The sequence below is a fragment of the Cervus canadensis genome, chromosome 1 (genome assembly GCF_019320065.1).
Source record: "Cervus canadensis isolate Bull #8, Minnesota chromosome 1, ASM1932006v1, whole genome shotgun sequence".
Classification (NCBI taxonomy): Eukaryota; Metazoa; Chordata; class Mammalia; order Artiodactyla; family Cervidae; genus Cervus; species Cervus canadensis.
In genome coordinates, this window is record NC_057386.1 from 22802460 (window position 1) to 22817470 (window position 15011).

The following is a 15011-nucleotide window of genomic DNA, read 5'->3' on the forward strand; positions in this document are numbered from 1 at the left end:
CACCAAGATATACATTATTCTAGGCCATAAAATAAGTCTTATAAACACCAAAAATCTAAAATCTTACAGTATGTTCTCTAATCAGAAAGAATTAAGTTAGAAATCAATAACAATGAGATATCTAAAAAGCCTCAACTATTTGAAGAAACATAAATCAAAGAGGAAATATTCTTCTTTTAATAAACTGAGTGATTATAAAATAAAAATATTATAAAAATAAAAAAATTATAAAATCCATCCAAATTTGTAAGATGCAGCTAAAGCCACACTTAAGGGAAACACACAGCTTTAAATGTTTATGGTAGAAAAGAAGAAAAGTTTAAAATCAATGATCTAAGTTTTCATCTTAAGAAAATAGAAAAAGAAGACCAAATTAAACTCCAAACAGGAAAAAGAAAATAATAAAAAATAAGAATGGAAGTCAATTAAATAGAAAGCAGAAAAAGCATTGGTTGGTTCTTTTAAAAGACCAATAAAGTTGATAAGTCCCTAAAGATTTTATTAAGATTCATTAAAGGAATGCAGAGAAATACCAGTATCAGATTGAGAGGAGAAAATGAAGAAAAGGTATTTCTCAGATTTTAGAGAACAAACACAAACATATTTACCTCTCCCTGATAAAAAAGGCATTACTACTCATTGTATTAATAGAAACATTGGAAAATAAATCAATTGATATAAGGAACACCATTACAATTATTTACAATCCCATCACTCATTCAGTTTTTATTCTGTGCTAACATAACTTTATTTTCATTTACAAAAATGAGATATCAAAAGTTATGAACTTTTGCCACTAAACACTGGTTATATCAAAGATCATATAGTGAAGTATTTTGTAACCAATTAAAAATAATATTCATGAGGAAATTGAAGGAATTCAAGTATTCTCACAGCATATTTTTAACACAATACTGAAGGAAAAGGAGAAGAGGAAGATGAAGAAAAAAGGAAAGTGGGCGGGGAGGAGGAAGACTGAAGGACTGACATTACTCAACTTAAAGACTTACTACTATGATGCAGTGATCAAGATAGAGGAGTATCATTGGAAGAACAGACACAGATTAATGGAACAGAACAGAGAACATAGAAATAGACCTATACAAACACAGTCAGTTGATCTTTGAAAAAAGGTGTAAAGCAATTCAACCAAGAGAGGATAAGCCTTTTTAACAAATTGTGCTGGGACAACAAACCAACCAAATTAAAAAAAAAAAAAAAGCACAGCTTTCACTTTATACAAAAATTAATTCAAAGTAAATCATAGACTGAAATGCACACAGTAGAAAATATAAGTGGCCTTGGGTTTGGCAATGGGTTTTTAGTTATAAGACCAAAAGCATGATCCAGTGATCCATGAAAGAAATAATTTAGACTTCATAAAAATGAAAAACTGCTACTCTACAAAAGATAGTGTTAAGAGAATGAAAAGACAAGCCACAGACTGGTAAAAAATCTTTACAAAACACATACCTAAAAAAGGACATGTATGCAAAATAGTTACGGAACTCTTAAAACTCAATAATAAGAAAACAAACAACCCAATTTTAAAATGGACATAAAAGGTGAACAGAGACCTCACCAAAGAAGATACACAGATAACAAAAAAGCATATCAGCATAATCATATGTCATTAGGGAACTGCAAATTAAAAGAATGATATATCACTATGTACCTATTAGAATGAATAAATTTTTAAAAATTGACAATACCAATGACTGACAAGGATGCAGAGCAACCAGAATCTCATTAATTGCTGATGGGAATATAAAATGGTATATCCACTTAGGAAGATGGCTTGGTTTCTTACAAAGCTAAATGTAGTCTTACCATAAGATCTAGCAATCATACTCCTAAGTATTCACCCAACTGACTTGAAAACTTAAGTCCACAGAAAAATCTGCACATTTAGATTAGAGCAGCTTTATTTACTCTTGCTAAATTTTTGGAAGCAATCAAAATGTCCTTCAGTAGGTGAGTGGATAAATAGATTGTGATATATACAAACAGTGGAATACTATTCAGTGCAAACAAGAAGTGAACTCTCAAGAAATGAAAAAACATTGGGGAACCTTAAATGTATTAAAGAAATGGAGTAGCCATCATAGTCAACAAAAGAGTCCGAAACGCAGTACTTGGATGTAATCTCAAAAATGACAAAATGATCTGTGTTTGTTTCCAAGGCAAACCATTCAATATGACAGTAATGCAAGTCTATGCCCCCACCAATAATACTGAAGAAGCTGAAGTTGAATGGTTCTATGAAGGTCTATAAGACGTTCTAGAACTAACACCCAAAAAAGATGTCCTTTTCATTACAGGGGACTGGAATGCAAAAGTAGGAAGTCAAGAAATACCTGGAGTAACAGGCAAATTTGGCCTTGGAGTACAGAATGAAGCAGGCAAAGGCTAATAGAGTTTTGCCAAGAGAACACATTGGTCATAGCAAACACCCTCTCCCAACAACAAAGAGAAGACTCTACACATGGGCATCACCAGATGGTCAATACCGAAATCAGATTGATTATATTCTTTGCAGCTAAAGATGGAGAAGCTCTATACAGTCAGCAAAAACAAGACTGGGAGCTGACTGTGGCTCAGGTCATGAACTCCTTATTGCCAAATTCACACTTAAACTGAAGAAAGTAGGGGAAACCACTATACCATTCAGATATGACCTAAATCAAATCCCTTATGATTATACAGTGGAAGTGAGAAATAGATTCAAGGGATTAGATCTGATAGACAAAGTGCCTGGAGAACTATGGCTGGAGGTTCATGACACTGTATAGGAGGCAGGGATCAAGACCATCCCCAAGAAAAAGAAATGCAAAAAGGCAAAATGGTTGTCTGAGGTGGCCTTACAAATAGCTGTGAAAAGAAGAGAAGCGAAAGGCAAAGGAGAAAAGGAAAGATATATTCATTTGAATGCAGAGTTCCAAAGAATACCAAGGAGAGATAAGAAAGCCTTCCTCAGTGATCAATGCAAAGAAATAGAGGAAAACAATAGAATGGGAAAGACTAGAGATCTCTCCAAGAAAATCAGAGATACCAAGGGAACATTTCATGCAAAGATGGGCACAATAAAGGACAAAAATGGTATGGACCTAACAGAAGCAGAAGATATCCAGAAGAGGTGGCAAGAATACACAGAAGAACTATACAAAAAAGATCGTCATGACCCAGATAATCAGGATGGTATAATCACTCACCTAGAGCCAGACATCCTGGAATGTGAAGTCAAGTGGGCCTGGGAAGCATCACTACAAACAAAGCTAGTGGAGGTGATGGAATTCCAGTTGAGCTATTTCAAATCCTAAAAAATGATGCTGTGAAAGTGCTGCACTTAATATGCCAGCAAATTTGGAAAACTCAGCAGTGCCCATGGGACTGGAAAAGGTCAGTTTTCATTCCAATCCCTAGGAAAGGCAATGCCAAAGAATGCTCAAACTACTGCACAATTGCATTCACCTCACATACTAGTAAAGTAATGCTCAAAATTCTCCAAGCCAGGCTTCAACAGTACATGAATCGTGAACTTCCAGATGTTCAAGCTGGATTTAGAAAAGGCAGGGGAACCAGAGATCAAATTGCCAACATCTGTTGGATCATCAAAAAAGCAAGAGAGTTCCAGAAAAACATCTATTTCTGCTTTATTGACTATGCCAAAGCCTTTGACTGTGTGGATCATCACAAACTGTGGAAAATTCTGACTGACTTGCCTCTTGAGAAACCTGTATGCAGGTCAGGAAGCAACAGTGAGAACTGGACATGGAACAACAGACTGGTTCCAAATCGGGAAAGGAGTATATCAAGTGTGTATATTGTGACCCTGCTTATTTAACTTATATGCAGAGTACATCATGAGAAATGCTGGGTTGGATGAAGCACAAACTGGAATCAACACTTACAGGAGAAATATCAATAACCTCAGATATGCAGATGACACCATCCTTATGGCAGAAAGCGAAGAAGAACTAAAGAGCCTCTAGATGAAAGTGAAAGAGGAGAGTGAAAAAGTTGGATTAAAATTCAACATTCAGAAAACTAAGATCATGGCATCTGGTCCCATCACTTCATGGCAAACAGATGGAGAAACGGTGGAAACAGTGGCAGACTTTATTTTGGGGGGCTCCAAAATCACTGCAGATGGTGACTGCAGCCATGAAATTAAAAGATGCTTGCTCCTTGGAAGAAAACTTTTGACCAACTTAGACAGCCTATTAAAAAGCAGAGACATTACTTTGCCAACAAAGGTCCATCTAGTCAAAGATATGGTTTTTCCAGTAGTCATGTATGGATGAGAGAGTTGGACTATAAAGAAAGCTGAGCACCAAAGAATTGATACTTTTGAACTGTGGTGTTGGGGAAGACTCTTGAGAGTCCCTTGGACTGCAAGGAGATCCAGCCAGTCCATCCTAAAGGAACTCAACCCTGAATATTCATTGGAAGGACTGATGCTGAAGTTGAAACTTCAACACTTTGGCCACCTGATGCAAAGAACTGACTCATTTGAAAAGACCCTGATGCTGGGAAAGATTGAAGGCAGGAGGAGAAGGGCACGACAGAGGGTGAGATGGTTGGATGGTATCACCAACTCAATGGACATGAGTTTGAGTAAACTTCGGGAGCTAGTGATGGACAGGGAGGCCTGGTGTGCTGCAGTCCACGGGGTCACAAGGAGTTGGACACGACTGAGCAACTGAACTGAACTGAACTTATGTGAAAGAAGCCTATCTGTGAAAAAAGCCAATCTGAAAAGGTTACATACTGTGGGGTTCCCACTACATAACATTCTGGAAAAGACAGCAATATAAAAAAATCTGTGCTTGGCAAGAGGTTCAAGAGGAGTCAGAGGGATGAATAGATAAAGCACAGGAGACTTAGGGCAGTGAAACTATATCATATGACACTTTAATGTTTGACACATGGCATTTTGTAATTGCCAAAACCTACAGGACTTTACAACACAAAGAATGACCTTTAATGTCTGTAGATTTCAAAAAATCATTTTGCAGGTTGGGGGATCTCAGGGAAAATTGCATACAAACAACATAATCTAACTAATTACAAATATATGAATTAAACTCACTGAATGGGGGAAAGGTGCTGACCTAAGTAACATTGGTAATGGGTAGTCTATAAGACTAAAGGCAAAAGGACTGGCACGTGAATACTGGACTCTAGTCAACAGTTTCCAGTGGGTGTACAGGTTATCACTTCTTATACTGCTATACATGTATACTCTAATCAAACAATAAGTGGATGGTGAATGGTGGGAGTCAGGTTTCTCAGTTTTGGAGTGGAAAGGAGAGGAGTAAGAAGCAAAAATATTGAGGAGAAGAGCTGAACAGACATTTTTCCAAAGAAGAAATACAAATGGCCAACATGAAAAGATGCTCAAAATCATTATTAGGTAAATGTAAATCAAAACCACAATGAGATAGATATCACTTCAATCCATTAGAATAGCTATTATCAAAAAGGCAAGAAGTAATAAGTGTTGGAGAAGACGTGGAGAAAAAGGACCCCTCATGCACTGTTGGTAGGAGTATAAATTGCTGCTATCACTATGGAAAATAATATGGAGATTTTTTTAAAAATTAAGAATTAAACTATCATATGATTCAGCTATTCCATTTCTGGATATTTATCTAAAGAATACAAACACAATAATTCAAAAAGGTATATGCACCTCTATTTTCATCACAGCATGTTTAAACAAATTGGACTCCTTTATTTATTCATTTTCTAAGTCATAAAAGCACTATGCACCAAGGTTTTGCCAAAAACTGACTATGCATCTACAAACTCTCAAATACGAGATATACAAATTGAATCCATTATCTTTCCCTATACCTTTGAATGACATCATCATCTACCTAGCTGCCCAGGCCAAAAAATTGAGAATCATTCTAAATTCCTGTTTCTCTTTAACTGGGTCCTGTAGACTTTGTTGTTTAGCTGCTAAGTCATGTCTGACTCTTTTGTGACCCAATGGACTGTAGCCTGCCAAGCTGCTCTGTCCATTGGAATTTCCATACAAGAATACTGGAGTGGGTTGCCATTTTCATCTCCATTATCACTGCATTTTTTACAATAGCTAAGATATGGAAACCACCCAAGTGCCCATCAATAGATGAATGGATAAAGAAAAATATATATATATAATGATGGGTTACCATTCAGCCATAAAAAAATGATGAAATCTTGTCATTTGTGACAACAATGGATGGACCTTGAACGTATTATGCCAAGTGAAACAAGTCAGAGGGAGAAAGACAAATATTGTAAAATTTCACTCATGTGTGGAATATAAAAAGCAAATAAAATAAATGAACAAAACAGACCAAAGAAAAACAAACATGTGGATACAGTGAACAGAACATAGGTTATCAGAAGGGAGGGGAGGAGGGTGAAATGGGTAAAAGGGTGTCAACTATATGTGATAGCGAGAAATTAAATTTTTGGTGGTGAGCACACTGTAGTGTGCACAGAAGTAGAAATAGAATGTTGTACGCATGAAACTTATACAATGTTATAAAACAATGTTGGCTCAATTTTAAAGAATAGTAATGAGAGAAGTCTAAAATGAATTAGAGTTCAAGACATCAATAAGAGCTCATGTTTAGCTCCCTCACCCATCAAGGACCACACGTTCATGGGGAACCTGGTGCTACCATGGGGAACCACTGGTAGACGACCTGCTTCTGGGTCGGGGTTTCGTACGTAGCAGAGCAGCTCCCTTGATGCAAGCTATTTAAAGTCTAAAGAAGGGTTTGTAAAAAAAAAAAAAGAAAACAAAACAAAAAAACAAAACAAATGGAAAAAAAAGAACTCATGTTTAAGTCTGTACAGATAAAGATAGTTATGTATAGAAATTGCTAGTGTGAAAGCCGCTCAGTCGTGTCTGACTCTTTGCGGTCCCATGAACAGTACAATCCATAGAATTCTCCAGGCCAGAATACTGGAGTGGGTAGCCTTTCCCTTCTCCAGGGAATCTTCCCAACCCAGGTCTCCCACATTGCAGGCAGCTTCTTTACCAACTGAGCCACAATGGAAACCCATAGAAATTGCTAATAGATATACATATATGTTGGTAGTGGTAAAGAACCTGCCTGCCAGTGCAGGAAACATAAAGAGATGTGGGTTCCATCCCTGGGTTGGGAAAGTCCCCTGGAGGAAGGCATGGCAACCCACTTAAGTATTCTTGCCTAAAGAATCCCATAGACAGAAGAGCTGGGCAGGCTACAGTCCACAGGGTCGCAAAGAATCTGACAGAACTGAAGAGACTTGGCACGGCATGCATATGTATATGTGGGATTATTATGCATACATATATATCTTTGTTTGTCAGTGAGAAGACCTAAAAGAAACAATGTCCCAGTGAAAAAGAGCATATCTACTACCAAGATCATGGTTTCTAAAACCAATCTTCAATAAAAGGAACCAAGGCTTTTTTGAGAGATGGCTAATTCTAGGTCTATGGCAGGAAACATACAAGATGAGCCTGGACCATTTTGTGTGGCCAGAAAGTAAGGAAGTGCACAAAACATACACACACACACACACACACACACACACACACTTGATGTGGCATGTCAAAAGGAACCCAGAAGCTAAATAAAAGAGCTTAGTGGCCAAAGGTAGAACAATTTGAGCAACAAAGTTAGGTAACATTGGACTATAACTCAAAGTATAAAATAAGTATTCATGAGTCCACAATGATATAAATATTAATAAGGAAATGAATAAATTAATATATGGGGGAGAAAACACAAATCTCCAGTGCAGAATTACAAATAATTTATGTAGACACACCACCCTAAGGAAGAAGGCGCATAACTCCCAACACTCAAGTATAGACTGCACATAGAGACTTCCTTCCAAAGAATACAGTATTTTGAAAGGGGGAATAAAGAGTAACTTGACAGAAACTTTATCAGCCAGGTGATCAAAGAAAACATCAACAGTTATAAATCATGTCGATTGTATGTACCCTTGACATGTGATGAGAATGACACTTTACTTCTGTGATCTTCTTTCCAAAAACCTAGTCTAATTATGAGAAAAAGGCCAGACAAATTCTAATATATGGCATTCTACAATATACATGACCAGTACTCCTCAAAACTCTCAAGATCAGTAAAAACAAGGAAAGTTTGAGAAACAACTGCAGAGGAGTTCTAAAGAACTAAATTAAATGAGATATCCTGGATAGGATCCTGTAAAATAAAAAGGACATTAGGTAAAAATGAAGGGAAATGGAATAAACTACAGACTTTCCATCAATAACACATCAGTATAGGTTCATTAATTGTAACAAATGGTTCATACTAATGTGAAAGTTAGTTAATAATGGAGGAAATTGGGGGGACAGGGAATAGGACAATTCTCTGTCTTACCTGCTCAATCTTTTCTGTAAATCTAAAATTATTCTAAAAACTAGTCTATTAATTTTTAAAAAGTGGTATATGATATAATATTGACATTTTACCCAGAAAAAGGGGGAGGAGGGGCTTCCCTGGTAGCTCAGCTGGTGAAGAATCTGCCTGCAGTGCAGGAGACCCCGGTTCGATTCCTAGGTCAGGAAGATCCACTGGAAAAGGGATAGGCTACCCACTGCAGTATTCTGGCCTGGAGAATTCCATGGACTGTATGGTCCATGGGGTCACAAAGAGTCTGACAGGACTGAATAAACTGCAGACTTTAGTCAATAACATATCAGTATTGGTTCATTAATTCTAACAAATGTATCATACTAATGTGAAAGTTAGCTAATAATGGAGGAAATCGGGGGAGAGGGAAGGGAATAGGAGAATTCTCTGTACCACCTGTTCAATCTTTCCTGTAAATCTAAAACTATTCTAAAAACTTGTCTATTAATTTGTAATATATGATATAATCTTGACATTTTACCCAAAAAAAGGGGGAGGTACTTAGCTTAATTCAGTCATTAACCCAGTCTAAATTGAGTCCTTCCTACAGGCCAATCATGGAGAAGGAAATGGCAACCCACTCCAGTGTTCTTGCCTGGAGAATCCCAAGGACAGGGGAGCCTGGTGGGCTGCTGTCTACGGGGTCGCACAGAGTCGGACACGACTGAAGTGACTTAGCAGCAGCAGCAGCAGCACAGGTCAATCAGGTACTGTGATAAAACACCAAAATATTAACAGTGGTCATCTCTAGGTAGTGGAATTACAAGCCATTTTATCATTTTCTTTATACTCTTCTACAGTTTCTAAATGTTCTAAAATATGTTTTACATATGAAAAAAGCAAAATTAAAATTACTTTGCAAACATAATGTAATATTACTCTTAGCTTAGACTGACTTTAATTTTTCAGCCTCCTCTTCATTTCACTCAGTAGTAGTAGGTTGTACTGATTCATAGCTGAGAACAGGAAAGGAGGACACCCAGGCAGAATAAAGATCTATGGGAGATAGATGGTTATAATGTATATTTTGTGCCTATAGATGTTAAATATATATATGTGTGTGTATATATTATTTTGAACTTCTACTCACCTTACTAAATTCTTATAAGTAAAAATCCCATGTAACTATATTTGTATATACTAAAATTGTTAAAAGGGAATCAATAGGATATAATTATCCCCCAACTCATTTGATACTTTGATATTTTATTATGACTTTACTTGTAAAGTTTCACTTTAAAATTACTTTTTTGAAGTCTTCATTTCAAAACACTTTAGAGGGCCATGTGTTTATTTAAGTACTTGTTCCTTCATCTGCAAGTGTCATCTACTCAGAGGAATAACATGGCACAAAGACAACCTCTTCCACCTGTTTCATCTTTTTTTTTAACCTGATCTAAAAATACTCCCACAACTCACTAGATGAACAAATTTATAATCATGAAAACATAAATAAGTCAAAAGCAAGAGCTATAGGAGAGATTATGCATCTAGTATTTTATACATTTCCCAATTCATTTTATAAGCCTGAATAACCCTGATATCAAAACTTAAAGATATTAAGGAAAATATCTTTAAAAATACTAAGGAAATAAAACTACAGACCAACATATAATACATTTGCCTTTCAATTTAGAAGATGATGTTACCTACAATGATTATGACCTGAAGATGCCTCAGTAAGGCTGCTCAGAAATGCACTGTTCACCATTCAATAAGAGATTTCCACCTCCTGTATTTTAACCAAGTTCACCACTCTCTCTGGGTGGGGTTTCTATTAAGCAATCAGCCTTGTGCAAATAAAAGCTCTTCCAATATAAATATCATGTCTTATCAAATCAGAATGCCTTAGGCACCTATAACTATAAAGCCCAGAGTGAAAAACACCACTAACTGAGTAACAACATTCCAGAGGTGCCTCTGACATCACATCACTCACTACACATAATACCTGATGGTACAAGGTCTATACCTTTGACTAATGAGTGAGCAATACCACACTGATATAAATGTCCTCACACCAAGGAGAAAAGACAAAATCAGAAATGTACCATAAATATTGTCACTTTTTTTTTTCTAAATGCCTTAATTCTTCTACAAATATTTGTTGAGCACTTATTATATGCTGTATACTGAAAAAGTGAACAAGACAGATCCAAACTAAAAGTTTACAGTCTATCAAAGAATAAAGACTTAAATAGACAATTAGAATAAACTGTGATATGAACTACAATATAAGAAAAGTGAGGGAGGCACAGGCCCATAGTAGATGCACCTAGTCTAGAGGGAAGTAAGTTAGGGAGATCTCTCAGAGACCTAACCTTTCATCTGAAACCCCTAGATCAGCAGGTCAAGTATGTATGTTGGGGTGGGGAGGAGCTGGTAGAATGAGGAAAAGAATGGCACAAGCCTGGAAACAGCGTGTGCAAAGGTCCTAGGGTGACAGATCTAGCTCAGTTGGAGAAACTGAAAGAATTCTGACTTGGAAGGAAGAACATAAAGGTTAGGGGTAAGAGCAACAGTGATGAAAGATTATTCTGAAAGGCAAGTTTGTAGCAATATATAGTATTTTGTACTAAAAGTAATATATAATGATTTGAAGTCCCATATTAAAAAGGTAAACACAGCTCTGACAAACATGCATCTTCCTATTATAGTTCACAGCTTCCCTAAAACATGGATTTCCTCAGCTTCCAGGCAGCTTATGAATAACTATTTCATCAAACCAGAGTAGGAAAGGAAAATAGGAAATGAAAACTGAAGGACAAGGGAAGGGAGGGTATGTGGAAACTTGTAGACATGATATATCATCAGGTCCCTGGGAGAAACCACTGCAGGAGCTAAGGCCAGCTGAAAAGATGCTGACTTAACAGGATGCACCCAAGATCTCTAGGTTCTGTAGATCACTGAAAGTCTTTGACATTCTCCCAAGCCTCTAACCTTGTCCATTTTACGAGGCTACAAATGGATATTTTGTTTACTTGGAGGAGAATGACATCTTAAGGGTCACATTTTTCAAACCACTAAAAAATAAAGGTTGCCTCCACTTATTTTCTAAGTACTGCTCCTAATACACAGAAAGAACAAAATATTTAAGTTGGTGTTCTTTAATAGTTAGACAATTTTTGTTGATATATTGTTTCTAAAATTCGAAAGTTCACTTCAATCAGGATGAATGACCAAATGCTGCTGAAAACAACTCCACCAACCAAAAACCAATCAAAGTGTTCCTAGAGGGGATATTCTGCTAACGTATTTGAACTACTAAAGTAGAACTCACATTTCTGAAAAGAAGGATACCATAAATTTCCGTCTATACTTGCATTACACCCAAGAAAATATTTGAGATTTTTGTTGGCACAGGGTGAAATGACTCAACAAATTAATTCTCTTAAGTTTAATGCTGGGCAGTATTTCAGCCCTCTCTTTAGTTAAAAACAAAACAAAAAACCCAAGTAGTTGCAAATACTCTTTAAACCTGAATGGTTATCCTGGCTGGCTGGGCACAATCACAGAAATATCTGTTTTCTCACTGCTGCTGCTTTGACAGTCATTTTACTTCAATAACTTTCTGCTGACTTCCATTATCTCTCCTCACCCCACCCCTAGCCTCCTGTCTTATCATAGCACCTCCAAGCCTGTTGGTAGCCACATTCTCAATGGGAGAGGAGGTCAGAGGTAAAGAGACAGGAGAGAAAGAGTGGAAGATGAGAGGAAATTCTGTTCTCCTTTCTCTCTGGGTCCCTCCACTGGCTCTCACCTCCGTTCTAGGTGAGGCCCATTCCTGTTCTCATTCTGGCTTATTAAATAGGCTCTTCCCTAATCCTGGGAACTCCAACCTAGCTCTCAGCCAGCTCCTCATACCCTTCCCAGTCCTGACCATTGGAGTCCTTCCCCAGTCACAACACCACCATCAGAGCTTGGAGTTAGGGAACAGGGGATTAAAGGAGTGCTCCCACTAACAAAGAGAAAGCCAACAGAAGGGGGAGTGGCCCAGGCTTCAGGATTGAAAGGGTTTCTGAAGTCTCAAATTGGACAATCATCCTCCATCAAAATATGTCTACAGAATTCTCCTCTGGGGAGCTTCCCTGGTGGCTCAGTGATAAAGAATCCGCCTGCCAATGGAGGAGACACAGGTTCAATCTCCACATCTGAAAGTTACCCCTGGAGAAGGAAATGGCAACCTTACTCCAATATTCTTGCTTGGGAAATCCCATGGACAAAGGAGCCTGGTGGGTTACAGTCCATGGGGTCGCAAAAGAGCCAGACACGACTTAGCAATAAAACAACAACGATTCTCCTCTAGATAAAATACAAAAGGGTTTTTTTGAAAACATACATGACATACAATTAAGTTTAAAATTTGAATAAACAGTGCTTGCTTCGGCAGCACATATACTAAAATTGTAATGATACCGAGAAGATTAGCATGGCCCCTGTGCAAGGATGACACATAAATTCGTGAAGTGGTCCATATTTTCAAAAAGAATGCATTTGAATCAGTTCTAATGAGGTGGATGAAACTGGAGCCTATTATACAGAGTGAAGTAAGTCAGAAAGAAAAACTCCAATACAGTATACTAATGCATATATATGAAATTTAGAAAGATGGTTAACGATGACCCTGTATGTGAGACAGCAAAAGAGACACAGATGTAAAGAACAGTCTTTTGGACTCTGTGGGAGAAGGCGAGGGTGGGATGATTTGAGAGGGTAGCGCTGAAACGTGTATATTATCATATGTGAAGCGGATCGCCAGTCCAGGTTTGATGCATGAGACAGGGTGCTCGGGGCTGGTGCACTGGGATGACCCTGGAGGTTGGGATGGGGAGGGAGGTGGGAGTGGGGTTCAGGATGGGGAACACATGTGTGCCTGTGGTTGATTCATGTTGATGTTTGGCAAAAACCACTACAATATTGTAAAGTAATTAGCCTCTAATTAAAATAAATTAATTAATTTACAAATAAAAAAAGAAAACAACCTTTTACTGGGTGAACATGTAAGTTTTTGAGGTCAATTTCCACAATATATAATAAAAAAATTATACATAGCTTCTAATCTTAATCTATGAGAACCATGTCCTTTCTTGTCCAGCCTTAGCACTAATGCCCTGAACAGTCTTATTAGAGAAATACATAAATGAAAAAAAAATTAAATTAAATTTAAAAAAACTAAAAAAAAAAAGAGAGAGAAATATATAATTTTGTGATCCACAAAATAGTGTTTAAAAATGGGATGGCCTGGGAATCAACTTAAAGAAAATGGTTCTTTTTCCCACATGGGGAAAAAAGGTGTTAATAACGAAAATACCTAAGTAAATGTCAGAAAACAATCTACTCACTATTCAAAAAAAAAAAAAAAAATCTAGGGGCAGGATGCTACTTCAGACTCATCTTTTAATTTTCAAGGATACCTACATCTTTTCTAATTAAAATGTTTAATTTATCTTATAGATACTTAACTCTGAACACTTTGAAGGAGTTAAAGCCTTAAAGATGGGATGTGACCCTTTGAGGATGAAGATGGGAACCTATTTGGAAAGGAGGCATATAGAAAATGTTGTTGGGATGGTGGAGAAGAGAAAGGGGATCAAGGAGAGGAGGGACTCCTCTCAGGGAGCCATCCCAGGAGTCCTTTGTTTGAACTGATGTCCCATAAGTAGGGAATACAGATCTGCATCATCCTCAGGACTTCCCTGAGTGAGTGGCTAACAGTAAGACACCCTTTCCAGTAACAGACTATGGCCACGCACTTGGCCATGCCTAACAAATCATGCCTGCCAAATCAAAACCATCTCCACCTTGGAAATAACAGAACCACATTTCATTCCAGATATTTGGGTATTCTATTTAATTAAGTGTCACAACTTTCCCTTTAGTAACATATTGCTATTTTACAGAAGAAGCACCCTGGTTACTGATCCAACTTCTACAAAGTCTCATTGACAGTTTCTCATAGAAACAGACAAAAAATAATAATTTCTGATTCCTTGTCACAAATATACTGAAGGTATCAGACCATTAGTATATTTGCAGTGACTTAAATATCTCAGTAAAATCAAACTTCTGAAACTTCAGTGTTTAATTTTCCTACTCTAATGATGGAAGGCTTCCCAGGTGGCTCAGTAGTAAAGAATCTGCCTATCAATGCAGGAGCCCCAGGAGACACGGGTTAGATCCCTGGGTGAGGAAGATCCCCTGGAGGAGGAAATGGCAACCCACTCCAGTATTCTCGCCAGGATAATCCCATGGAGAGAGGAGCCTGGCCGGCTATAATCCATGGGGTCACAGAGAGTCAGACATGACTGAGCATGTATGCACACATGATGGAAGCCTTCATAGAATCTTGTCTTGCTTATTTTCACATCAATTAAATAAACGTATCACAGTTTGGGGAAAATGACTTACTGTGCTTAGAACATGTTTTAAACCTTGCATTAAATTTTTCATCTGGCAATAAACTGTAATCCTTTAAGGCATATATTTTGCTTTTTGTTAAGAGGTAAAGCTTGTTGGTAAGGCTAAAATCATACCCACCAGCTTTGTTTTGGCTTGCAGGAAGTTGTCAGCATA

General features: G+C 37.4%; 1 protein-coding gene and 1 non-coding gene across 3 annotated transcripts in view; one reads left to right on the top strand and one right to left on the bottom strand.

Moving 5' to 3' along the window:
• SKAP1 (src kinase associated phosphoprotein 1) overlaps positions 1-15011 on the bottom strand; it is a 291789-nt gene that overhangs the window by 262482 nt on the left and 14296 nt on the right. The gene's annotated exons all lie outside the window — the stretch shown is intronic.
• On the top strand, positions 12813-12919 carry LOC122425112. The gene has a single exon (XR_006264702.1). It is a non-coding gene; the product is annotated as a U6 spliceosomal RNA (small nuclear RNA).